Below are 26,020 nucleotides of genomic sequence, written 5' to 3'. Positions count from 1 at the left end.
CAACTGACAACTATTTTTTCATTTAGGACCTGAAAGTATAATTTACTAGGTTTGTTCTTCCTTGTTTAGTAATCTCATTAAAACCTTGACTTTTTCCGCATTTATTTTCATGTCATTTTCTTAACATTAGGAATCTAATTTACCCAGAGCCAGTTGTAAAGATACCTCAGGCCTGACTTGGACTGTTTAAAATCTGACAGCATTGCAACTTTTGCATACAAATCAATGGTGGAAATGCAGCTACCAATTTTCAAAGGCAGATCATTCATGGATAGAAGGAAAAGGAGTGGTCCCATCATGGACCCCTGTGATACTCAATGTTAAAACAACTTTAACTAGGAATAGATACCTTTCTATAGCAAATTAGGTTAAGAAATCATTAGCTTTCAACCTTATCACAAGGCCTTCATAAGAAAAAATACTTCTGGACTGAAGACATGTTGGAAAAAAAAAATTGTAATATATCTGAAATGTAGGAGGGTAACCAGTGTTTCTACTCCACCACATTTACATATCTTCATTTTTTAAATAAAAATATTGTGATCTAAAGGTCAAAAGCCTTCCTAAGGTCAACAAGCATTACTCACACTAATCTCCCCTGATCAAAACTGTAACCCATTTGTCCCTACAACTGAGACTAATTAAGGCTGTCTCACATGAGTGATTTTCATTTATCTCAGATTGGATTTTGGTGAAGAATGTTGTGATTAGGTAAGCATGTGTGTGATTTGGATTTTTAACATAGCTTTAAACAAAATTTCAGTCATATCTCTATGATGTCTGCAGTGTGTCAGTTTATAGTGATATCTAGTACACGTACTGGGACATCATGCCGCAGACATGTAGCATAATGTCTCACTCAGTCACACTATCCTGACACCATGCTGACCAGTCCTAACACTAACCTCTTAATACTGAGCACCAAGTGAGGCAGCTAATAGTACCATTTTTATAAGTCTTTGGTATGACTTGGCCGGGGTTCAAATATGTGACCTCCTGCATCCAAGGCAGATGCTCAAACCACTAGGCCACTGGATTAGATAAGTACATCGTGAAATTATCATCAGCATGTTTGTCTAGAAGTTTAGATTAAGGTCTTTAGTTACTTACATCTTCTTTGTTACCCGATTTATGAACTGGAGTAACTTTAGCTATTTTCCATGTTTTGCAGAAATTTGCTCAAATTTACAAAATAACAATGTCAGATGCAGCAAAAGCCTTCAAGAGGCATGGTCCAATATTGCCCAGACTGGTTGCTTTATCTGAATCAACTGTCTGTAAGAATCTCAAGACTTTCTCAACTGATATATCAGGAATACAATATTGGCATCGGAAGCAAGTTTTTGTGAGCATTAATTTCTTAGCTCATTTGTTAATGAAATTTCAAATCAGTTCCTTTATTTTTGAAGCAACAGTGACTAAAGCTTCTTTCAGAGTTTTTACAATTTCTTCATCTTTGTCAATGACTTGACTTTCATAATTCAGTTGTGGGAGTTTTGGTCATTTTTTAAAATACTTTTTGCCTGCACCTAATTATTGTAAATTTCCAGACAAAATACTTGGTAGCCTTTTTACTGCTATTTTTACTGCTCCGGTGGCCTAGTGGTTAGAGCGTCCGCCTCAGAAGTGGGAGGTCGTAGGTTCAATCCCCGGCCGAGTGATACCAATGACTTACAAAAATGATACTAACAGCTGCATTGCTTGCCGCTCAGCATTAAGAGGTTGGTGTTAGGACTGGCTGTCCATGTGTCAGGATAATGTGACTGGGTGGGACATCATGCTATATGTCTGTGGCATGATGCCCCAATGCTAGACATCACTATAAACTGTCACAATACAGACATCGTAGTGATATGATTGAAAAATTGTTAAAGCTACATTAAAAACCCAAACCACATACACACATACTGCTATTTTCTATTGTTGAAGGATGGTGTGTTTTTTCTTCGCAGTCTTCATCATTTCAATCGCTTTAATTCTTCAGGTACTGTAGTGAGTTGCTGATCTTAAGAATTAAAGTAATCACAGGATTTCAAAGAGTCAAGAATATCTGGAGTGTTCCAGTCCACAAACTGTATAACAAGTTAAAATTATGTAATAAGATCATCATCTGCATTATCAACCATTTTTAATATTCCATGGAAGATTACCAGTATATCCTCCTGGAATCTGACACCATCAACCATTTTTAATATTCCATGGAAGATTACCAGTATATCCTCCTGGAATCTGACACCATCAACCATTTTTAATATTCCATGGAAGATTACCAGTATATCCTCCTGGAATCTGACACCATCAACCATTTTTAATATTCCATGGAAGATTACCAGTATATCCTCCTGGAATCTGACACCATCAACCATTTTTAATATTCCATGGAAGATTACCAGTATATCCTCCTGGAATCTGACACCATCAACCATTTTTAATACTCCATGAAAGATCACCTATATCCTTCAGGAATTTGACATCATCAACCATTCTTAGTATTCCATGGAAGATTACCGATATTATTCTGGAATTTGACATCATCAACCATTCTTAGTATTCTATGGATGATTACCTATATCCTTCTGGAATTTGACATCATCAAGATGCTGAAATAATCAATATGTAATTGCTTTAAGAGTATATCATTTGTCAGCTTTCAAGTCAGATTTCCTCATAAAGAAAACAAGAAATTGATGACTTTAGTCTTCACATACCCTATGGATATGTACACTCGAAACATTTGCTTGCATATTCATATAGATTTGCAGAGTAATGAATTTTGTCTTTTTTCTTCTAATAAAGTAAAGGTTATAGAATCTTTAGCCAATATTTTTATTTATCTTAACATTGACATGATCTCTGTTAAAGTTATTAGAATATACTTTATATACTGACACAGAAGTCAGATCCATCTGCGTGCAGATTACACCCATATCTTCTAGTACACAGTGTGCCACAGACCTGGGTTGATGCAGTGTGTTAGGAATAATCAGTAGAAGAAACATAGACCCTGATCTGCCAGTTGGACCAGACTTATAATTGAGTAGATACCTATTTCTTTCTACATCAATCACATTATCCACAGCCTATCTGAATCTTTATTCTAAACTATTTATGAAGAAAGGGTTCTATAAACCACACCAACCAGGAATGTTTTTGCATTTGATTTGTTGACTGAATCCATATTGCTTCAATTTCAAATAATTTAAGATCAGTTCTCCTTTTGCTTGACAACATCATTTTTAACATCAAACAGGGCACCTCCACCCTTGAGCCTCTATTCTTTCTAAAGAGTATGTCAGAACCATCAACACCTATACCTCCTGAGTATCTGTTTTTTCTAATAGGTATGCCAGAACCATTAATAATCAGAAGAAGTTTGCGTTACTTGCATTTAGCTTTGTTTCCATTAAATGCACATTAATATCATTAATACCATAGATGTTCAAACTGTTACAATTCAAAGTATTAAATTAAGTAACAGAACAGAAGTGAAAGAAACAAGTTAAGTAAAATCAAAAAAATTTTCATTTCTTCATAATATAAAGTGAAAACTCAAGAGACACAGTATTGTGAATAAAATCTAAAATAATCCTAAGTGTTTTATCCCATGTCTAAAAGTATGGAATGCTCTGAATTAATTCCAAAAGACTTTAATGTCCTGATGTATCATAATAAATTCACAATAATTCCAAAATAAAGTGTTCGTCCAAAGTCAATGAGCACTTCATAATTCCAGTGAATAATTTAAATAAACAATCCCTGTTGAATTATATCAGAACACAACTGTAAACTCTGATAACACAAGAATTCCAGAGACTAAATGAATGATTTATTTATCAGGTCCCTATTTACATACATTTTTACTTGGATTAGATGCGAGTCATTCCAATGGAAAATTCCAATCAAACTGTAAACAAGTCTATTTCTAGAATAATCTAAACTCAAATATTATGTCTATATGTTGCATCATTTGACCCTCACTGTCCAAAACTGTTGTTGTAGTTCTTGCAGTAAATCACAATTTTAGTCAGTTACAGGTCCTCTTATGACTTCATTTGTATCACACAATCTAGTTTCCTTTAGGGGCCATTCACTCAGTTCCACATGACAATGTGGGTTTTGTGTGCTGTAGCCAATCATGGATATATAAATGCAGTCCACCTAAATATATCTGAAGGAAACTGGACTTGATGTAAAACCAATTAAAATACCTTCAAACCTCAAACATGGAAAATTATAATCTTGAACTTCAGCCATTTCTAAAAATCAGACTCTTAAGAATAACTAACATTAGTTCCACATTTTAATTTTGTCAAATATCAGCAAAATGTAACTATTAAATTATAAAAGATTTATCTCCTGTACTTAATGTGACTTCACTGACACCAAGAATACAATGAAGTCAACAAAGAACTGGCTGGGTATCAAACATGTGACCCTTTGATTGCAATTCTGAGGTTCTACCAACTGAGCTACTACATCACCATACTGTTATGGAGACACGGATACCTGCGAATGCGAGTTAATTATGAAAATGGGGTTACTTGAGAATGTAAGTTATAAGTTATGGAAATGGGAATACTTATGTGAGTTATAAATTGATTGATTGATCTAAATGAAAGTTTAAGAGTCGTTTCTCACACAACTGAAACAATTATTTATTTTATTTAACTTTTTACTAAGGGCAGGTCAAAACAATCCTCCATTTTTCTAAGCTTTGCTTTTCAAGAATTCAGGCAGTCAATTAGTTAATGTGTGAGATAGAGCAAGAGAGAAAAAAAATAAAACAAATGTATTTGATCATAAAACTTACTTTAATATATAGTATGATCTGTTTTAGCAGACAATCTTGTCCAGAGGACATTTACATCCCCTGTCCTTAATTTTCTACATTTGTATATGGAACCTAAAAGAACCCTGGCCAAATTGATGCAATTCTTGGTTCCTTTAAGTGTCCTGTACATTACATACAAAGGCTAACTGTCAATATTACATTTTGGGGTCCTTGCCCCCACAGCAGATATGGGTGTGTTGAAAAGTCCCTATGCACCCTACTACATGGTGCAGGCTCAGTGAATAATGGAGGCAATCATTTTGCCCTGCAATGTGTCCATGATGTCCCACATGAGGTCTTGGGCTTTTTACAGAACTGTAGTTTATATCAGTATGTATTTGAAAAAAATGTATCCTTTTATGGCTTCATCTGTGTTTTGTGTGCCGATTTTTTGGATACCTGAACTTACAAGGCACTAGACCAGGACTGTACTGATGTGTTGTTAAACCCTATGCATGCATGCATCCATCCATCCATGCAGCCATCCATCTATCCATACATACATACATCAATACATCTATCCATCCCTACCAATATTTGGGTCTACTGCAACTAAGAGACCATCTGTACTAGCTTATAAGTCAACTTGAACTGCAAACAACAAAGATTTTGATCTGCCACAGCATTTTGCACCTACAGACCAAAGTATATGTTGTTTGTTCTACTGATTACACCAAACAAACTGCACAGACCCAGATGTGCTGCTGCATTATGGAACAGCAGATCTGGGTCTGTGTAATTTCCAGTTGGACTCAACATATAAGCAAGTATATACAGTAACTGAGACAGGATATGTGGGGGCATAAGAACAGACTTTGCTATGCCAGAACAAGTCTTCCGGACCTCCAACTGGGATATACATTTACTTCTTTTTATGTTATGAAACTCTCAGTGGGATTTATCAAAAGTCATCAATCAGGATGCAAAAATTACTTCAACTTTATTCTCACAGCCATCTCATCTGTTTACCATCATCCATCTTCACTGATGTAGTAAACAGACCCTTTTTCCATTTTCTGAAATTTTTTCAAGGGTTTTAATTTGAGCACACATTAGCTATAGCAAGAGAACCATGAACAGTAGTCATTATACACCCACTCTGTGTTTAATAGTCCTTTATGTAGTTACCAGTAAGCTATGGATGACTGGAGATTATTAACCACTAGCTGTGACCATGACCTTTGGCCTCTAAATCAAGAGGCCTCTTCCTTACCCTTATGTACAAGCCCCTCTTCTTTACCCTTATGTACAAGCCCCTCTTCCTTACCCTTATGAACAAGCCCCTCTTCATTACGCTTAAGTACAAGCCCCTCTTCCTTACCCTTATGTACAAGCCCCTCTTCCTTACCCTAATGTACAAGCCCCTCTTCATTACCCTTATGTACAAGTCCCTCTTCCTTACCCTTATGAACAAGCCCCTCTTCCTTACCCTTATGAACAAGCCCCTCTTCCTTACCCTTATGTACAAGCCCCTCTTCCTTACCCTTATGTGCAAGCCCCTCTTCCTTACCCTTATGTACAAGCCCCTCTTCATTACCCTTATGAACAAGCCCCTCTTCCTTACCCTTATGAACAAGCCCCTCTTCCTTACCCTTATGTACAAACCCCTCTTCCTTACCCTTATGTACAAGCCCCTCTTCCTTACCCTTGTGTACAAGCCCCTCTTCCTTACCCTTGTGTACAAGACCCTCTTCATTACCCTTGTGTACAAACCCCTCTTCATTACCCTTATGTACAAGCCCCTCTTCCTTACCCTTATGTACAAGCCCCTATTCCTTACCCTTATGTACAAGCCCCTCTTCATTACCCTTATGTACAAGCCCCTCTTCCTTACCCTTGTGTACAAGCCCCTCTTCATTACCCTTGTGTACAAACCCCTCTTCATTACCCTTATGTACAAGCCCCTCTTCCTTACCCTTATGTACAAGCCCCTCTTCCTTACCCTTGTGTACAAGCCCCTCTTCATTACCCTTATGTACAACCCCCTCTTCCTTACCCTTATGTACAAGCCCCTCTTCCTTACCCTAATGTACAAGCCCCTCTTCCTTACCCTAATGTACAAGCCCCTCTTCCTTACCCTTATGTACAAGCCCTCTTCCTTACCCTTGTGTACAAGCCCCTCTTCATTACCCTTGTGTACAAACCCCTCTTCATTACCCTTATGTACAACCCCCTCTTCCTTACCCTTATGTACAAGCCCCTCTTCCTTACCCTTGTGTACAAGCCCCTCTTCTTTACCCTTATGTACAACCCCCTCTTCCTTACCCTTATGTACAAGCCCCTCTTCCTTACCCTAATGTACAAGCCCCTCTTCCTTACCCTAATGTACAAGCCCATCTTCCTTACCCTTATGTACAAGCCCCTCTTCCTTACCCTTATGTGCAAGCCCCTCTTCCTTACCCTTATGTACAAGCCCCTCTTCATTACCCTTATGAACAAGCCCCTCTTCCTTACCCTTATGAACAAGCCCCTCTTCCTTACCCTTATGAAGAAGCCTCAATTCTTTACCCTTATGTACAAGCCCCTCTTCCTTACCCTTATGAACAAGCCATCCACAAAATTTGGTCAAGAAATGTGTCTTTCTTACCAATACAAAATTGGGTGAATATATTTAGTTCAGAAATTAAGCTTTTGTACCAAAACCATTCTTAATTTTTTTCAGTTACAGTGACCCTGACATATGACAATTTAAACATGAAATTATTAAGCATTTGTTTCACTCACAGTACAGGCCATTCATAATATGGGTTCATGGTATATAACTAAAGTTATTGTGCAGAAACCAATTATGTTCTTTCACCCACAGTAAGCAATATATAAGAAGTTTGAAACATTATTTAAATTTAAAAGAACTTTGATCTTGTAGTGCAATAAATATAATTAAATATTTCAATGATTAATTCATATTACTGCTCTCATATATTGTCTGTTATTAAAAATACTCTTGATGTATGTGATCATCCTATTATGCATGCAAAAAAAAAAAAGGAGTACAAACTTCAACAGCAGAATATAGGAAAACTATCTGCAATAGGAAATGTGGCCTCTATGACTACTACCATATATACTCGCTTATAAATTGAGTCATACTACAAATTGCACAGACCCAGATCTGCTGTCACATAATGAGCTGGCAGATCTGGGTCTGTGCAGTTTGTTAGAAGTCATCAATAGAACATACACAAACCCTGATCTGCAGGTGCATCATGATATAGCAGATCAGGATCTCTGTTGCTTGCAAATTTAGTCAACTTATAAGTGAGTACATTGGTATGTTAAGGACAAACTAATGCTGTGTGATATTTATGAAGACTTTTGCAATGTCTGTATGGCACACAATAGTACATTATTACAATATACCAGGTTTAGTTTATGATCTCAGTTTAAAGATATCTAGTATAGAACTTAAACTTTTGACTGATTATCACAGGCTTTTGATGATTGAGAGTGGAATTAGGTGATTATAATACCATTTGCAAACCCACTTATAAGACCAACTGGAGTGAATTCCATTTTTCTCATGGAAAATACACAAAAGTCTCCTTTAAGGTGTAAAATTATAAAATCTTCATAAAACTGGTAAATGAAACCTTGATATACCTCTTGTTTCTTCATCAAAAACAGCACTTAGTGTTAAAAAAATGTGTAATCAACATCATGAAATTCACAACTTTTAAATAAGTTGTATGTTTTTGTTATTTTTTTAAAAATAAATTATTTTTTATTGCATTGTAAATAACAGCATAAAATGAACAATCAGTTGATGAATATGTTGGTAATACCTACTGGTGTCAACACTTTTGTCAAATTAATTCAATATTTTATGTTTAATTCAGTTTCAGGGTATTCATCATGTGATATGACCTCTTATATGTGAAAAGTGTGAATTGACCATCATGGTGATACTTGCAAGCTTTTCAACGAGTACATTACGAAGTGCCGTGTTTTGATCTGCAACCTGCATAAGTGTTTATCACATTGCTACAATCAAGTCAGCTCATTTCAACTGATCAGCTGAATACTGTTTTCAATATTATATAAGTAACATCATTAAAATATCAGGGACCCCAGGTGGCAGGGTGGTCTAAGGCGCTCACCTTTATTGATCACTGTCATCTCACCTCTGCGTGGGTTCAAGTCTTGGGCTCATCCAATGTTGTTGCTGTTGTAGGGTTTAACACCATTTTTCAGCACATGATAGGCTATACATGGCGGACAGTATTAATGGTGGAGGAAGAACCCAGGAAAACCCGGGAAAGAACCACCGACCCATGAGAAGCTACTGGCAAGCTTTCTCACATACCCACATTAGCCGAATCCGAGACTCGAACCCACGCAGACAGAGGTGAGATGGCAGTGATCCGTAATGGAGAGTGCTTTAGACCACTCGGTCACTCATCCAATGTAGGCATGTGAGACAACTGCCAGTAGCTTGCCATGGGTCAGTGGTTCTTTCCAGGGTTTTCCCAGGTTTTTCCTACACCAGTTATACTGGCTATCATGGAAAGCCTATATTACGCTAATAAACAGCATCAAACCCCAAAAACCCCAAAATTAAAGTATCTAATATTAATCACTGGTCTATCCTAATATGTCATACATTACAAAAATCTAAAGCTTCTCTTGCAATCAGGTTTTGGCATGTAAAATAAATATAAAAGACTTGTTTAATCAGCAAGCATGGCTGAAATCATACACAGAGCTAAATACAAGTTTGATTAAAAAAAAGGCCAACATCAAATTAAAAAAAAACACTTTTTTAAGCTCGTTAGACTCACTAAGCAAATGGACAATTTCTAAAGAAGGACAATGGTTAAAATTGTTCAGATAAAAAATAAAAATTTGCAAGTATCTAAAGATATGTACTTAGCTGGAAGGATAATAATATATGATGACATGATTCTAGCAAATCTCAAAAAGAATATAAAGAAAATTTATAAGACTTATCTAAAGTGGTTTTACTGTGCTAAAACTATCTAAATGGTTGATGTATGAATTCTACTTTTGCTAAATATGGTTATAGGATGAGACTACACATATTCATGTCAACAAAGATGACTTTTACAGCAAAATGAAGGATGACATTAAGTTTTATGACACTAGTGACAATCCAAAAGACAACATGTTTAACATCCCTTGAGCAAACATGAAAGTTATGGGAGCTTTCAAGGATGAGTCAAATGGCAAAGCAATAAAAGAGCTTCATGGGTTAAGGGCAAAACATTATAGATACAGGACTGTTAACAATCAGCTGCAAAAATTAAAAATAAATATTTAAAAAGAATATTCCAAATGCATTTTGAGATGTACCAAGATTGTTTGTTCAGTAACAAGGAAATTTACCAGGTAATTCATTTACTCTAGACACACAGTCACCAGATATACAGCATCACACACAGTCACCAGTCAGTCACCAGATGTACAGCATCACACACAGTCACCAGTCACCAGATGTACAGGATCACACACAGTCACCAGTCAGTCACCAGATGTACAGCATCACACAGTCACCAGATATACAGCATCATACACAGTCACCAGATGTACAGCATCACACAGTCACCAAATATACAGCATCACACAGTCACCAGTCACCAGATGTACAGTATCACACACAGTCACCAGTCATCAGATATACAGCATCATATACAGTCACCAGATATACAGCATCATACACAGTCACCAGTCACCAGATGTACAGCATCACACACAGTCACCAGTCAGTCACCAGATGTACAGCATCACACAGTCACCAGATATACAGCACCATACACAGTCACCAGATATACAGCATCATACACAGTCACCAGTCACCAGATGTACAGCATCACACAGTCACCAGTCAGTCACCAAATATACAGCATCACACACAGTCACCAGTCACCAGATGTACAGCATCACACACAGTCAACAGTCACCAGATGTACAGCATCACACAGTCACCATATGTACGGCATCACTCACAGTCACCAGTCACTCACCAGATGTACAGCATCACACACAGCCACCAGATGTACAGCATCACTCAGTCACCAGTCACCAGATGTACAGCATCACACACAGTCACCAGTCAGTCACCAGATGTACAGCATTACACACAGTAACCAGTCACCAGATGTACAGCATCACACAGTCACCAGATGTACAGCATCACACAGTCACCAGTCAGTCACCAGATGTACATCATCACACACAATCACCAGTCACCAGATGTACAGCATCACACACAGTCACCAGTCAGTCACCAGAAGTAAAGCATCACACAGTCACCAGATGTACAGCATCACACAGTCACCTGTCAGTCACCAGATATACAGCATCACAGTCACCAGATGTACAGCATCACAGTCACCAGTCAGTCTCCAGATGTACAGCATCACACACAGTCACCAGTCAGTCACCAGTTGTACAGCAACACACAGTCACCAGATGTACAGCATCACACAGTCACCAGTCAGTCACCAGATGTACAGCATCACACAGTCACCAGTCACCTGATGTACAGCATCACACAGTCACCAGTCAGTCACCAGATGTACAGCATCACACACAGTCACCAGTCAGTCACCAGATGTACAGCATCACACACAGTCACCAGACGTACAGCATCACACACAGTCACCAGTTGTACAGCATCACACAGTCACCAGTCACCAGATGTACAGCATCACAGTCACCAGTCAGTCACCAGATGTACAGCATCACACACAGTCACCAGTCACCTGATGTACAGCATCACACACAGTCACCAGTCAGTCACCAGATGTACAGCATCACACACAGTCACCAGTCAGTCACCTGATGTATAGCATCACACAGTCACCAGATGTACAGCATCACACAGTCACCAGTCACCAGATGTACAGCATCACAGTCACCAGTAAGTCACCAGATGTACAGCATCACACACAGTCACCAGTAAGTCACCAGATATACAGCATTATAGTGATCCAAGCAGCATTATCCATGTATGATGATAATATATTTTTGATTGACAGCATGATCACGTTACCTTACAATCACATCAATACCTTGAAGTGAAAGCTAAACTCACCTTATCAATAAAGTTGCTTTTGTTTCAAAATATCTACAATCTCTGATTTCATTTTGTTGGGAATTGAAGTGATTCTCACAAGGAAAAGAAGCTTCTACCTATTTCGTTTCCCTTTAGAGACATAAAGTCCTAACTAGGAATAAAAGTTGACGCTGCTCATGCCCATGATGGATACAATTAAGATTGGGGATGTTTACTAGCTAAACATAAAACTTAGTTGACAAAGCCAAAGGAGAGGCGGGATTTTGTTGACTGGCATCTCCACTGGGGAAGAAACTTTGGGGTTGGAGAAATCTCTTCTCACAACTCCTTACATGGAGCAAGTTGACTGTCCTTGGTGGCAGATGTGGATGAAGGATAATAGCAAGTCTTGACCTTCCTTGGGCGTTTTGGAGAAGATGGCCTGCCCCCTTCACCTTCCCTCTTTTTAATTTTAACTGTGTGAGAGGGGACTTCAGCCAAATGACTGCAAACACTGACCTCTCTAGTATGGGATTAAGGCCCTGAAACTGTAAAATAAAAGTGAATGACCTATTACTTCTTAGAATTACATGACCCTACATTCCATTTGGATTGAATGGGATAGTTGTGAAGTGTGGGATACCAATCTAATCTCCTTCTCAAGTTTGGTTTCTGTACACGTCTTAGTCCCTAGCTGGATAAAACTAGCCTGGAGAATGGGGGGGGGGCGTCTCAACCTGATTTCTATCCCTGTACCAAAGGGTTCCAATGCCATCAATCAGTCAGGTGACACAGATCCGAAAGAAGACCCTTCCAAAGATCTTGAGACTTGGATCAGAGCACTCCTATTGCAGGGTGGCTTGATCCTTTCAGCACTCTGTGGACCTAGGAGTCCCTTACATCCCCATAAAGTTAAAAGTTCTCTACTAAGAATGGAGCGATTTGGAGATGGAGAAACCTGAAAACTCTGAAGATGATAGGGAAGGCCCTTTCAACCTTCCCTTATATGTCAATCAGCTTTCAGCAAGGTCGCATACCTTGTCTAACCAGAGACAATGAAAAGGACACATGTTCACCCTTGTACAATTGGTACTTGCCAAGAAGGTGGTGAGTGTGCATCCTATTTGACTTTCTTATGTCCATATTTCCATCTACTTTGTTTCCTAGACATTGTATTGCAAGAAAAACACAATAATCTTGTATAACTAATATAATGAACAAGTATTTGTGTGGAACTAGATTCAGTGCAAGTTATAACAGTAATACTTTACCTGCCCAGTAAGTCTCTATTTAGTAGGAATTAAAACAACAACAAAACTGATGTCTCAATCACAATGCTGTAGACAATAATGAATTAAAACAAAACTATTTCTATCACAATGATGTAGACAATAATGAATTAAAACAATACTATTTCTATCACAATGATGTAAAGCAATAATGAATTAAAACAATACTATTTCTATCACAATGATGTAATGCAATAATGAATTAAAACAATACTATTTCTATCACAATGATGTAAAGCAATAATGAATTAAAACAATACTATTTCTATCACAATGATGTAATGCAATAATGAATTAAAACAATACTATTTCTATCACAATGATGTAAAGCAATAATGAATTAAAACAATACTATTTCTATCACAATGATGTAATGCAATAATGAATTAAAACAATACTATTTCTATCACAATGATGTAGACAATAATGAATTAAAACAATACTATTTCTATCACAATGATGTAATGCAATAATGAATTAAAACAACAACATGTTTCAATCACAATGATGTGGAGCAATAATGAATTAAAACAATACTGTTTCTATCACAATTATGTAAAGCAATAATGAATTAAAACAGCAAAACTGATGATGTCAGCAATACTTAATTCTGAACACTGGAAATGAAGCATAGCGACAAACCAGCAAAGTAACACTACATAAGAAAAAGGTGCATATTTTTTCAATTTTTACTGTATCTTAACAATTTGAGACATATCGGTACACTGTCTCCAGTGTGGTAGTTTATAGTGTTGTCTAGCACTGGGGCATCATGCAGCAGATACATGGCATGATGTCCCACCCAGTCACATTATCCTGACACCAGGCCGACCAGTCCTAACACTAACCTCTTAGTTTTGGGCACCAAGTGAGGCAGCTGCAAGTACCATTCTTTATAATTCTTTAATATGACTCAGTCAAGGTTTGAACCTGCAACCCACCTCATCTGAGGCTGATGTTCTAACCATTTAAGCAACTGGAGCAGTAATTACGAAGGAATAGTAAAGAAATTAAGGGTGTACATGAAACTGAACAGACAACTGAATATGAATGCCTGAAGCGAGACCCACTTCGACAAAAAAAACTCAGCATAAGTTAAGGGGGGAAGGGATAAGCTAATGGTCGAAATTATGAATAAACATAATCAAAAACATGAAAAACTCTCAAGAGAACTAATTTCAACTAAGAAATAACACTTTAACTGATAGTAAATACACTCAAAAATCATGATGCATGTATTAAAATGCACTGCATGACTTGAAGCGAAATGCAATTTTGCAATTCTTTGTCAAGTGTAATTTGCACCATTAAGTAACAGAGTCATCCAAACAAGGATGAGGACGACTGGCCATGTGTCAGCAACACACTGGGGTTGTCTTCCAGAAACTAGAAAGTCACCATGTAGGAGGATGAATTCTCATCATATATACAAAGTTACTGGAAAGAGGAAGCTACAACAGCAACAGGTACTGATATTAAATTAGCTTGTTTCAAGAGTAATCATTTTTAAACATATCCTGGCTCATTTGTGAGAAATGCATGAGTCAAATGAGCACAATTTTTAATTTAAAAACTCCTCTTTTGTAGGCATTTGGTATGTATGTATGTATGTATGTATGTATGTATGTGTGTGTGTGTGTGTGCATATGTATGTATGTATGTGTGTGTGTGTGCATATGTATGTATGTGTTTGTGTGTGTGTGTGTGTGCATATGTATGTATGTATGTGTGTGTATGTGTGCATATGTATGTATGTATGTATGTGTGTGTGTGTGTGCATATGTATGTATGTATATGTGTGTTTGTGTGTGTGTGTGTGCATATATATATATATATATATATATATATATATATATATATATATATATATATATATATATATATATATATATATATATATATGTAAGAATAACAATAACATACATGTTTGCTGCATGCAGTTATTTACAAGATTATTCAGGAATGACTTTAAATGCTCCAACTCTATCCTCCAGGAGACATTTGTACACAGCCAACAAAATATCATCCCTATATTACTGGTATATCAGATTAGCTATCACACAAAAAGCTAAAGAACTCTGGACATGGTAATATCTCCTCCTCAAAATCTGATTAAAACCAAGATCTCAGATATAATGGAAATCTGACAGGCATCAAAATGAGGTCATTTTCTTTTGACCTTTTGATTCACCAATCAAGCTGCAGCTCTCACACTTATGAAAATAAAAAATGTCAATCAGAACATAACTTTCAATGAGTCTCCCCAGAGTTTTATCTGAGGTTACTAAAAAATATATGTTGACCAGTTAATTCCAAAGGTCACCAGAAAATTAAAGTTTACCAGTGTATGCCAGTTCTATTTATTATAAGTTTCAGATTTTATCAGATTTCAACCTCCAAATTTATGATACCATATCTAACTGTTTTAATAGATGACATACAATGAAACAATGCCACAGCAGACACAGACATTAACCTGCAGTCACATGATGATATGGCAGATTAGAATTTTTGTTGTTTTGTAGTATCAGTCGACTTATAAGTGAGTATATATAGTACCTATCGTGATCAAGGAAACAGTTATACACAAAATGTTACCAATGTGGAAGAATAAAACAAACAGTTACTCTCAAATAATTGTTCTTCACTAGATGAGACCGTACTCATATCTGTATATATTATTATGTAAGAAGATGACAAAGATAAGAGAACCATGCAAAAACCATGATAATATAACCCAAAAATTTGAATGCAAAACCTATGATACTGTTCCATATTCCCTTTACTACAAGGCCACCCTTTAGGAAAGATTGATATCTTGACAGTTCAAAGTAAGCTTTCTTTTTAAGCATTCCCAAGCACCTTTACAGATGGGAAGAGGTACATTCAAGTCAAGTGTCATTAGTAGGAAAAGAAAAGCACATGACTAGTTACTTCAACATCCATTATAACCAATTCTTCACTTTCTGAAATTGCACTGACAAGCTCAAAGAACAGTCATGCAAAAAAAATAACGCCTTTGTTAAAAAATGATCTGAGTGATACAAGAAATTATTAGTATTTTGTGTATAAATTTAATTTTTATTGAGAATGAAGAACAAACTTGTGCACATTTAGAGTATACATAATTTGATCAAATCAATCTGAATGAATGATCGAGAGAACATAATACGACTGATTTTTTATTGTACTGATGAAAAAGATTGCCCATTGTTACACCTGTACTGCTAGTCAGGGCAGACATGAAGATGGCGTGGTTTGGATGTTACGGGGAATTATCAACCCAAGTGACCTTTCATCCACACTGAAGGAACAAATAACTTGTTTATCTCCTCTGATAAGATGTAGATTGGTGTATTAACACAAAACCTTTACAGATGATATTTTCTCATTTTTTCTTAGCTAGAATTGTATCAATTCAGCCCAGACACGCATGGAAATTTGATGCAATTTAAGGACAAATGTCAAAGAGAAAAGGGTCCATAACTCCATAAAAAACAATAAACTATACAAATGAACTCGATGTAAATTTTCTTCACATAATGCTTCATCATAAATTTTGTTTCAACAAATGAAAGTTGTTTAAAGATTATTGAGAAAATAATTTTTTTTTTTACAAATGTGACATAACAAGTCAGATGGAGAGGAGCAACACATGACACACCTCTATAGATATGATAGAACATAAAACATGTATATACTTGCCTCAAAGATGGGTCAAACAATCAATCAGTAGATCAGGATTCATTATTTTTTTATCTACTGATTGCTCACAATAAACCTCATAGATCCAGATCTACCAGTGCAATATGTGGCAGCTGATTTAGGTTTATGAAGTTGTAGTTGGAACTGACTTATATGCAAGTATATATGGTACTCTAAAACCCTTTTTGGCTGACATCAATGTTATAATAAAACAAATATGTGTGTGTGTGTATATATATATATATATTGTTGTTGTTGTAGGGTTTAACGCAATTTTTCAGTACAAGATAGGCTATACATGGCGGCCAGTATAATTGGTGGAGGAAGAACCCTGGAAAACCCTGGGAAGAACCACTGACCCATGAGAAGCTACTGGCAGGCTTTCTCACGTACCAACGTTAGCCGAGGCTGAGACTCGAACTCATGCAGACAGAGGTGAGATGGCAGTGATCCGTAACGGTGAGCACTTTAGACCACTAGGCCACTCGGGGCCCCATATATATATATATATATATATATATATATATATATATATATATATATATATATATATATATATATATATATATATATATATATATATATATATATATATATAATTTATTAGTACAGAACATTAGAATCTGGTTAGAAAGGATACAGTTTTACAGCTTTGTTACTGTCATTATTCAAATGAGTACCACTGTACAGTGAATTTTCTCTATAAAAGAGATTTTTAGTCTCTTACATGTCCCTGTACAAAAAAGTACCACTTAAACTGAACTCTGTCTAAAAATGACATTTACAGAGCTTTTAGTGTCCTTGTGCAGACAAATACCATTGTACAGCAAAATCCATCTCCAAAGGACCCCATTTTTTAGTCTTTTGTGTCCTCGTACAGACAAATACCATTATACAGCAAAATCTATCTCCAAAGGACCCCATTTTTTAGTCTTTTGTGTCCTTGAACAAAGTACCACTGTACACTAAAATGGGTCTAAAAAGGACACAATTTTAGTCTCTTTAATATCATTTCACAGACAAGTACATGTGCCACTATAATTTAAATATGTTCATAAAATATAACAATAAAATTTTCTTAATTGTTCTTGTACAAGTAAGTACCATGTACACTGAAATCTGTCCATAAAGGAATCAGTGTACAGATCTGTACCAGTCTGTCTAGACAGCTTGCACAGTATACTTGTGCAAATAAGCACCATAGTACAGTCAAATCTGTCAGGAAAGGACACAATTTTATGGTCTTTTTAATATCCTTTGACATAGAAGAACCATTGTAAATTGAAATCTGTCCATAAAGGAATCAGTGTACAGAATTGTACCAGTCTGTCTATAAGACAGTCTTGCACAGTCTTTTAAGTATCCTTTTGTAAACAAGCATCACAGTACAGTCAAATCTGTCAGGAAAGGACACAATTTTACAGTCTCTTTAATATCCTTTAACAAAGAACCACTATACAGTGAAATAATTCCATACAGATAACACTTCTACTCTTTTTAGTGTCTCTGGTACATTAAAATCTGTCAATAAATAATACAGATAAGTATCACTGTTCAATTAAATGTCTATACTGGAACATGTGTTTTTGTAAAGACAAGTAATACTGTATAGTTAAATCTGTCAAAAAATTAGTCATAGAAGTGTCCTTGTAAAAAGAACACTGTACAGTTAAAAACCATCTACAAAAAGACACAAATTTGCAGTCCAGACAACTACAATGTATAGTGAAATCTGTCAATGTAACAAACAGTTTGTCTTCTTACTTTGTACAAACATGAACCTCTTTACAGTAAAAGCTGTGTTGAAAGGACACAGTTAATGTGTTTTTACTGTTTTTGTACCAACCAGGACCACTGTACAGTGAAATCTGTCCATAAAGGACACTCAAGGAACCTGAAAATGTCCTTTAGAAGATGCCCTTTATACAGGGGTTGACTAAAATAGTGACATGAAGAAAAGGGTTTATCAATGATGACCTTTTTGGACAACTGTCTTTTATGCTGAGGTGTCCATTTATGCAAAGTTTCACTAACACATAAAGACCTTGATACAGCAGAAAAAGATCAAGCAACACTATTTTACACAAATACGCAGATCTACTTTGATAATATCTGACTTGGCAAGTTGTGTAAATCTCCCCAGGTATTTAACACATTTAAGCCTCCAGTAGTTTTTCCAAACGTTTATTGGGTTTGACATCCTACCGACTTGTTACACTACAATCAGATAACCTGCATGGTATCTTGTCTCTGTTGTGCTGAAAAACACAATCTCCAAATCTTTCCTCACTGTGCTATTACTTTATCAGAAACAAATACCTTTATCTATTTCTGCAGTCTAGACCTGCTATCATGTAGCATCTCTGGCAACTATTTTCTTTATACTGTTTATTTTTTTGTCACCTATAACACAGTACTATTGCAGTACCATAATTTCCCAACTAATGGTCTTCTACAGCTTTCTTTCCATAATTTTACAGCTCTCCATGATTATAACACAGTAGTTTGGTCCATAATTGCCATTATAACACAGTAGCTGGAGTCCATAATGATCATTATAACACAATAGTTGCGGTCCATATTTGCGGTTTAACAGTCATTTAGGGTCAAAACTGGCATCATAACATAGTAGTTGGGGTCCATAATCATCATCATAACAACAGTAATTAGGGTCTATTATTGTAATTAAAACACAGTAGTTGGGGTCCATAACAGCCATTATAGCACAGCAGCTAGAGACCATAATGGCCATCATAACACAATAGTTGGATCTATAATTGCCATTATTACACAGTTGTTAGGTCCATAATTGCAATTAAACCACAGTAGTTGGGGTCCATAATAACCATTATAACACAATAGTTGGGGTTCATAACTGCCATAACACAGTACAGCAGTTGGGGTCTATAATTGCCATTACAACATAGTAGTTGGGGTCCATAATTGCCATTATAACAGTGTACTGTAGTTGTCTATAATTACCATTATAACATGGTAGTTGGCATCTATAATTACCATTATATCATAGTAGTTGGGGTCCATAATTGCCAGTATAACAGTGTACAGTAGTTGTTGTATATAATTCCATTATAACATAGTAATCGGGGTCCAAAATTGCCATAACACAGTACAGTAGTTGGGGTCCATAACTGCCATTATAACATAGTAGTTGGGGTCCATAACTGCCATTATAACACAGTAGTTGGGGTCCATAACTGCCATTATAACATAGTAGCTGGGGTCCATAACTGCCATTATAACATAGTAGTTGGGGTCTATAATTGCCATAACATATTAGCTGGGATCCATAACTGTCATTATAACATAGTAGCTGGGGTCCATAATTGTCATTATAACATAGTAGCTGGGGTCCATAATTGCCATTATAACATAGTAGCTGGGGTCCATAATTGCCATTATAACATAGTAGCTGGGGTCCATAATTGCTATTATAACATATTAGCTGGGGTCCATAACTGCCATTATAACATATTAGTTGGGGTCCATAATTGCCATTATAACAAAGTAGCTGTGGTCCATAATTGCCATTATAACATAGTAGCTGGGGTCCGTAATTGCCATTGTAACATAGTAGTTGGGGTCCATAACTGCCATTATAACATAGTAGCTGGGGTCCATAACTGCCATTATAACATAGTAGTTTGGGTCCATAATTGCCATTATAACACAGTAGCTGGGTTCCATAACTGCCATTATAACAGTAGTTGGGGTCCATAGTTGCCATTATAACATAGTAGCTGGGGTCCATAACTGCCATTATAACATAGTAGCTTGGGTCCATAATTGCCATTATAACACAGTAGCTGGGTTCTATAACTGCCATTATAACATAGTAGCTTGGGTCCATAATTGCCATTGCAACATAGTAGTTGGGGTCCATAACTGCCATTATAACATAGTAGCTGGGGTCCATAACTGCCATTATAACATAGTAGTTTGGGTCCATAATTGCCATTATAACACAGTAGCTGGGTTCCATAACTGCCATTATAACAGTAGTTGGGGTCCATAGTTGCCATTATAACATAGTAGCTGGGGTCCATAACTGCCATTATAACATAGTAGCTTGGGTCCATAATTGCCATTATAACACAGTAGCTGGGTTCCATAACTGCCATTATAACATAGTAGCTGGGGTCCATAATTGCCATATACATTATAAATCAAACTGCAGTATAAGCGGAATGACTGAATCATGTCAAATATAATGTCTTGTAAAAAGGGAAATAAAATATAATGCTGAGCTTCATTTGTCTTGTTTCAGCTCATATTGTCATACATCTGATAAGCCAATTTAAATATATAATGGTTTTATTTTGATGTTGGAGAGATTCATTAGAGGCATTGAAATATGCCATGCTTGATGGACTCAATGGAGGCAATTAAATATTATGCCAAGCTTGGTGTTGGATGGACTCTATTGGAGGCAAATAAATACTATGCTAAGCTTGGTATTGGATGGACTCGATGGGAGGAAATTAAATATTATGCCAAGCTTTGTTGGATGGACTCAATGGAGGCAATGAAATATCTTACCAAGCTTGGTGTTGGATGGACTCAATGGGAGGCAATTAAATATTATGCCAAGCTTGATGTTGGATGGACTCAATTGGAGGCAATGAAATATTATACCAAACTTGGTGTTGGATAGACTTGATTGGAGGCAATTAAATATTATGCCAAGCTTGGTGTTGGATGGACTTCATGGGAGGCAATTAAATATTATACCAAGCTTGGTGTTGGATGGACTCGATGGAGGTAATTAAATGTTATATCAAGCTTGGTGATGGATGGACTCAATGGAGGCAACTAAATATTATACCAAGCTTGGTGTTGGATGGACTTGATGGGAGGCAATGAAATATTACGCCAAGTTTGATGGATTCATTTGAGGCAATTAAATATTATGCCAAACTTGATGGATTCAATGGAGGCAATGAAATATTATGCCAAGCTTGATGAATTCAATTGAGGCAATGAAATATTATGCCAAGCCTGATGTTGAATGGACTCAGCAGAGGCATTTAAATCTAGATTGAACTCATACAGCATTAAGTCAGTAAATTACCTTGACAAACTTCAAACAGTGAAGCCAGCTAACCATGCTGACAGGATCAAAGGGTGAAATTAGCAACCACATTGTCTTGATTTGTTTGAGCCAGTTCAGTCACATGATCACAGGTAGTATTACCATAAATATACCATACTGGAATCAGAATATGAAGAAACAAAAATTTCTTAACTAATAATTTTGATACACGTACAGCACAGTACAATGCCGCATAAGCAAGCAAGTGTGCTAGCTTAAGTGGCAGCAAAACATAATGGAAAAGACTTTGAAAGGAAATGGACTCTTGACTTTAGAATATTGACAGAACCAGAGCTTATGGAAATGCATGTCTACACAACGAAACAAACATGGACCTTTGACTAAGTTAATGGGAAAATTTGTGAGTCTTTTCATCTGAAATCTTAAGGACCAGGAAATATTGATTACTGTGAAAATAGAGATAGCCATGCGAGTAACCTCGACCTTTTGAAGTATCTTCGTCTGAAGTCCCTATGGGGCAGGAAAGTGTCTCCTGTGAAAATAAAGATGAATATGCAACTATTCTCAAATTTTGCAAATATCTTTGTCTGAAACCCCTGTACAGAACATGAATTGATGAGATTCCAAAAATGTATGTCTACACACTGAATTGAACAAGGATTAGACTTGAAATGAACTATCATTTAATACAAAGGACAGTGGAAAATTTCACAAAAACGGACACATTTGAATATGGAATTTATTAGAAATATCAACTATTTATCTTAAAGTATTGCTTCCAAGGTTACTAAAATCACATTATCTTGAAATTATTCCTAAAAATTACTCTGAGCTCATCAGGACAAAAGCATGCAGCACAAGGTATCGTGAGCAGTGTCTACTAGCTCATGCCTGGAGCAATGCTGCCAGTGCTTTAACTAATTGATATTGAACTGAACTTATGGGCAAAGCAATATCATACTACTATCAATGCTATAATTTGACAGAATTCTTGAATTAATATACAGAACTATATAGTAATAATGCTTGAATTTCTCAAATTAATACTTACACATATTTACTCTTATCAGTGACACTATAACTTGAACTGGAACGTATTGAGTTAATACTTATATAAATAGCCCTTGATTAATAATGTTATAATCCAAACCTTAATTAGTACCATCCAATTAGACTCTTTGAATTAAGAGATGCCTGTGCATTATGCATTTTCAGGAATTCTTCAGCCTTATTACTACTATCCACACAAAATAAATACATTTATACCAATTCTATACATACACTAAACTGCTTCCATAAATTTAATATTTATAAATAAAGAATAACTCTGAAGAACTCTGATCTATATAAGGCCAGTCCGAACAAAATATAAGGGGTAACATATAATACAATATAGAAACATACAACAGTATTCATTGGACAGTTGATCCATTGGCCTGGATCACTTCTGTAAATAACTCTCATACTAGCCAGGGTTTGAGGAGCAGCGGTACACTAGTTAGGGCGGTGTAAAAACCCTATATTAAAATTTATTTAATATGAAATTTCTAATAAATCAAACAAACATACATACTATGGGGAAAACAGACAGACATAAACTCCTTTAACTTTCAAAACTTGGGGGTCCGTCAAAAGATGTAATTCTGAGATGGACTACACCAATAAAGATACACGTGATTTCATTGAGTGATAGAAGATACCTCTAGACCCCTGCCATAAGAAAGTTCACTTAAGTGATGGATAAGGCATGCCAAGATGTCCTGGCTGCTCCTTCCAAGAAACAATGAAGGACAATTGGTGACAATGATTCCTATTTCTGCAGGCAAGGTGGCATACAAGGCTATGATTACCAATGCTGTAGTCTTTACTTCTAAGGCCTCTAGTGTTTTAACTTGTGTGTGTGTGTGATTTGGATTTTTAATGTAGCTTTAACAATTTTTCAATCATATTGCTATGATGTTTGCAGTGTGACAGTTTATAGTGATGTCTAGCACTGGGGCATTTATGCCACAGACATGTAGCATGATGTCCCACCCAGTCACATTATCCTGACACCAGGCCGACCAGTCCTAACACTAACCTCTTGATGCTGAGCACCAAGCAAGGCAGCTGTTAGTACCATTTTTTAAGTCTTTGGTATGACTCGGCCAGGGATCAAACCCACAACCTCCCGCATCTGAGGCAGATGCTGTAACCACTAGGCAACCAGAGCGGTCATGTTTTAACTTTGAAGGTAACTCATCCCCATGAAAATACCACTTGTGCCACTTTGACATCCAATATGGGAGGTGGAACCAGGAAAGGGTGTTTACCCCATAACTAGCTGCTGAGATAAAAGGGTCTCAACATAGAGAGGGGATAAATCACCTAAGTTTTTTTTAGCAAATTCCTGGCCCTTCCAAAACCCTGAGAAAGCTCATCAAATGTTGCCAAATGATAGAGCAGCAAGAGATGATGTCAAGGAAGAGTTCCAGAGAATTTTAGTATCCTTGAAACCTGAAGACTAATGGGACACAAGATCACTGGGCCAAAAAGATGGTAAACCTCATTAACGACATTGCAAAATAAAGACCAGATCTATCCTCCTCCGCTGCTTTGGTAGAGTGTTTGAAGGAGGCAGGTAACCCCAAGGAAGAAAAGGAATAAAATATTTCTCAGCAAAATAACAGCTATGGTGACAGCCCTTTTAGGCAGTAGCCAAATCCTAGGATAACTTCACAACACTGGCAAAACGGATGCAAATAACGAAATGCTCAATTCGTTATGTATCACAAAATGATGGCAATTTTCTATTTGATGTATTTTAGACAGAACAAAGATGAAAGTTATTGACCAATGGCCAGAGTCATGGGTTTGATCAGATATCTTTCTCAAAAGTAACCCTATGGGAGGATGAATTCTCACCATACAGTTGAGGGTAGTTTCCATCCTGAAAAAATTAAACTATGCAATACCAATATCACTAATATAAAAATTACAGAGAGCACAATGTACAGGCAGATCAGGGTCTATGTTCTAATTATTACTCATAAATACATAGAGTCTGATCTAATGGAGCATAACATAAAGGCAAATCTGAGTCCATGCAGTCTGAAGTTGTATTCAACTTGTACGCAAACATATTGTGGTGGAAACTTTTGTAAGGAACATTAATCCAGAGATTGATTTCTTACATCCAGTAGTTCTGAAGACAAAGTAAAAATTGCAAATGTAGATGGACAAAGCGTCAACTGCTGCTACAACAATGGCCAGTCATATAATAATTTCAGTTGCACAGAATATTCTAATCAAGCATGTCAAGAAAGACAGGAAGAAATAAGGAAAAATAAGGCAAATAAATACACTTTAGTAAACCCAAAAATATCAAACAGTTTAAAAAAGAAAATTTTAATTAACAAATGAATAAAATATATGAATCTGATTTGTATAAAAATTGACAACTGTTTTCATCAAAGATGCCCCACAACAGTGCTTGACAACTGACCTAAATACTGAACCCAACCAAGGTCTGATAGACGGATGGATGGACGAAGGTAATGCTCTATGACCCATTTGTTTCTTCTTTTTTCAAGAAGAATTTATCTGTAAAGTTTTGAGCAGGTAAGTGCTGCAGAACTGCATGTATCATGCTGCAAAGGAAAAGTTAACAGACATATGGACAAACAGACAGCCTGAGTCAGAATATAATGCACTCCATCAAAAGGCAGGTATATAACAAGTTAGAATGTACATATTATATTAGCTCTCATAGGAAAAACAGTATTGTCATGCTACCACTAGAACACATCAATAACATTTGGAATATTTTGCCAAAGTGGTGATGAAATTTCAAGTGGAGCACTATTTATAATATAGAGATCAGGGTACAGGCAATCTGCATTTTAACCATACAAGTAAATTGTCAACACTTCCAAATAAACTGGATAATGTGTGTGTTCAATTTTCAAGCTCCACCTACACCCTCTTGTTTAAGTCAATTAATGTCATTAACAAACTTGTGTACTTGCTTATAAATCAATTCCAACTGCAAACTCGTTAGAGCATGATCTACTGTTAAACAATGAGCTGACAGATTAGGGTCTACATAGTTTGTTCTACTTATAACTCCC

The sequence above is a fragment of the Sinohyriopsis cumingii genome, unplaced genomic scaffold (genome assembly GCF_028554795.1).
Source record: "Sinohyriopsis cumingii isolate HCF-2022 unplaced genomic scaffold, ASM2855479v2 utg000459l, whole genome shotgun sequence".
Classification (NCBI taxonomy): Eukaryota; Metazoa; Mollusca; class Bivalvia; order Unionida; family Unionidae; genus Sinohyriopsis; species Sinohyriopsis cumingii.
This window is presented reverse-complemented; position numbering follows the sequence as displayed.